The sequence below is a fragment of the Arachis hypogaea genome, chromosome 6, assembly GCF_003086295.3.
Source record: "Arachis hypogaea cultivar Tifrunner chromosome 6, arahy.Tifrunner.gnm2.J5K5, whole genome shotgun sequence".
Taxonomy (NCBI): domain Eukaryota; kingdom Viridiplantae; phylum Streptophyta; class Magnoliopsida; order Fabales; family Fabaceae; genus Arachis; species Arachis hypogaea.
The window spans coordinates 109,919,454-109,923,521 of record NC_092041.1 but is presented as its reverse complement, the minus strand read 5'-3'; positions in this window follow the sequence as shown (position 1 = coordinate 109,923,521).

Below are 4,068 nucleotides of genomic sequence, written 5' to 3'. Positions count from 1 at the left end.
AGAGCTCCGATTGCTGCTCTGTTTGCGGCCACGCGTTCACCGTGAAGAGCTATACAAAACCCATACAATCAATCTTGAGGTAAGCCACGTGTTTCTGTTCGAAATCCAAACCCTTATTTTCGAGTTTCATGGGTGAAATGTTGAGATTTTGGGTTCTTTGATGTTATAGGACCCAACTCTCTTGAAGGAGAAGGTTAATCTTGTCTCCTTGGACCTTGGGTGTGGTAAGATTCTCAACCCTAGTGTAATTTTGTTGTTCTATGATGTTTGGGTATTGAGATGTTGTGTATGGGTATGATGATTGTGGCTTAGGTTGTATATATGTGAATATTGGAGCTTGATTGGTGATTTTGAAAAGCTTGGAGAGGGTTTGGTGGTGAAAAATCTGTTCTTGGAGGTGTTGAGGCCTTGAGAGCTTGTGGATAAGTGATTTGGAAGTGCTCCGGTGGAGCTTGGGAAAATTGGCTAAGGTATGGTTTCGGTTTCCCGTATCTAATATGTAATGTGGTAGGAAATACTTAGGCTAGAGGCCCTAAGATAGGCATTGAATGGTTGATGTTGTTGAATGATTGAGATATATGATGTGGTCATATATGTGATGATGATTAATGATGCCTTGATGGTATGATGTATGAGAAATATGCATGTTGTGATATATGCTTGATGATTGGTTATGGTTGAATTATGGGTTGAACCATGTTGATGGTGAGTATGATATTGATTGTGTACAATGATGATTTATTGGAATTGGTGTTGTTGAGAATTGGCATGAGTAAGAGTATATGATATGTCAATATATTTGAGTTTGAGCCACTTGGGTGAAGTGGGTTAGAATGATGAGATAATGATTTTGTATATTGTGGTAAAATCTCAATGTGTGAGTTGAGGAGACTTGATGTTGAAATTGATATATTTTTGATTGATTTCAAAGAAAAGGGATGAAAATGGCATGTTTTGATTGATTTTGAAAAGAGTTGGAAATGGCTTGTTTGCAAATGGCACTTTGTGGTTTTTATGAAAAATATGGTTTTTGGGCATACTTTGGTGGGACATAACTTGGACTACGGATCTCTATTTTGTGTCAAATCTATTTAAAAATGAAATTGGATCCGGGATGTCCACGCCGTTCGAAGAACGGGTGAAAAACGATTTAAAACGAGAAAGTTATGTCCGTTGGAAGATTGGGGTTTAAATTGGTGAATTCTGCAGCTTTTAACTTAGAAAATTTTTAGCAGAATGACCCCTTGCGCGTGGGCGCACTTGGCGCGCGCGCGCCGTTCTTCCCGAAAATGCCATCCACGCGTGCGCGTGATGTGCGCGGGCGCGCCGATGGTGCTGCACCCAATGCCCAGCCATTTTCCAAAGAGTTATGTCAGAACTGTGCTAGTGTTGTGCCTGGGCCACGAGAACACCCACGCGTACGCGTGGTTGACGCGTGCGCGTCGATTGGCAAATTTTTAATCCATGCGTTAGCGTGCATGACGCTTGCGCGTCGATGAAGTTTTTGAGGCCATCCGCGCGTGCGCGTGGAGTGCGCGTACGCGTGGACCTGTTTTCATCCCAAAGTTGATTTTTGAGTTTTAAAAGCCAAATTTCATACTTCTAAGCCTCCGATCTCACCACTTATATCTTAAATCATTATGATATGCCTAGCTGTGAGAGAAGGAGCTAGTGGATGTGGTAACTTGCGAGTGAAGCAAGGGAAAATGAATAATCAATGAGGATCATTGAGGGTTATGTGAGATGTGGAGGATGGTGGTGGAAGTGCTTGTTATGCCATTGGCCGAAGGGCCGTAATTGTTTATGAATTGGCTGGTTCTGGATTGAACCGTGAGCCGGGATAGCTGTGTATGCTATGAATATTGGCTGGTTATGGATTTAACCGTGAGCCGGATGGCTGATATGGATGTTGATCCATGGATGAGAATTCATGCATGTTTATGCTGAATTATTGATAATTGTGATTTGCACTTCCACTATCTGAGATACGAGTTTTCCTGGGTAGTAGCAGTGGCTAGCCACCACGTGCTCCAGGTTGAGACTTGATACTCTGTTGACCCTATGTCATAAGTGTGGCCGGGCACTGTGAAAGACCCGGATGAGCTCGCCCCCGTAAATATTCACCAGTGAGGGTGATGGATATAGATCATGATTATGATCAAGTTTATAACGAGTATAACTCGAGTTGGGGATGCGTGACAGAGGGACAGTCCAATGGTTAGCGACCAGGACTTGTCGGGTTGGCTCTATAACCGACAAGATGATATCATCAGCCACTAGGGACAGGCATTCATCATATGCATACTATATGAATTGTTTGAGATTGTCTATTTGACTGCATATTACTTGCTAATTGTCTAAATGCCTTACTTGTTCCTAATTGTATATTTCTTGCTTGATATAACTGTGTTTGCTATATTATACTCCTGCTGGTGGTTGGGAGGTCTGAAGGAATTGGAAAGGAAAGTATTAGTTAGACTGAAGTATCTTTAGTCAGATGCCCTTTATGGTTTAGCTTGTTTATAAGCTTTGATATTATTTGGAGGAAGTTCTAGGATTGCCTTCGGCTTTCCTCCATTATTATGTATTATATATGTGGAAGCTGTTACCATGCTGGGGACCTCTGGTTCTCACCCATGCGGATTTTGTGGTTTTCAGATGCAGGACGTGAGGTTTCCTGTTGAGGCATGCTGGAGACTTCTATAATTGCGAAGATCCTTTGTTCTCGGGGCTATGTTTTGGTTTATATGTTTTGCTTAGATACTTTTATCTCCATTAAATAATACACACTGTGATGACTCCTCTCATGGGAGATTTTGGAGAATAGGTTTTATGTATTTGTGTCCCTTTGGGTTTCCTTTGGGGTTTTCCTTATTTTTATTATATGTATATATTGCTATGCTCGGACCGGTTATCTTCGCAGCCGGATTTTGAGTCTTGATATTCCTGTTTTTGACACTCCTTTGTATATATATAATCTCGCGTTGGTTTATCCTTGCTCGTTACGTTATCGATCGGAGTGTTGCGTTTTTGAGTTGCGGTTTTTTGTTTACCCCTTTTTTCTACAAAGGCTCCTAGTTATAATCAATCATTCATACTACTATACGTACTAGATTTTTATTTTAGAGGTCGTAATACCTTGCCATCTCCGAATTATGACTTAAGCATAAGACTCTGTATGGTAGGGTGTTACACCGAACTCGTCGGAGCACATCTCCGGCGACCATGCTGCTGACATGGTCACCGTATTTTGCTGAGATTGTAGCATTCCTAGATTAATTACTTAGATGTAATTAATAATTAAATTAAATCAATAATAAATGAAAATTCTCCAACCGTAATCCTCCCTTCCCCCCCCCAATACACTCTCACTCTCTCACTCTGGAACGGGCCAAAACGGCGCCTCAACTTCTTACTCTTACAGAGCTGCATAGTCGCTGTCTTGTCGCGTCGTCCCTACACCATCTCACTTCTCTCCGTGCGGTCAAGCAAAAGAATAGGACACACAACAGCATCGACACCTCACTCATCGGCCTCGTCTCCGTGCTTCTCGCCAGTAGCTGTGCCTCATCTCCCCGTCGTCAATCACTGCTCGCAATAGCTCGCTGCTCACCTCCATTGTGTTTAGGGTTTGGTACTGGACATAGAAGGATCCTTCTGGGTTTGGTACTTTTTTAATAATGAAATAGGAAATGTGGCTAGATGAGAGATCTTTACCTTTAGTTGTAAAGCTTATAAACATATTTTCAAGTTTTCATTGCCATCATAATAGAAACTAAGAGGAGAACCTTTTACACGGATGTTTAGCCATTCTCATCTGGAATAGGATTCTTAGTAGTTTGTTACTGGTAATTTTTAGTGTATGTGTGAGAATGAGAAAGGGGAGAGTGCATTGGGAGGGGGAAAGGGGGAGAGTGCATTGGGAAGGGGGAGGGGAGCGATTAGAGTTGGGGAGGATTTTTGCCATCTCAGTGAAATACAGTGACCACATTAGCAGCGTGCTTGCTGGAGATGTGCTCCGGCTCCAGCAAGCTCGAGGACACGTTTGTCAAATTTTAAAACCTTTTA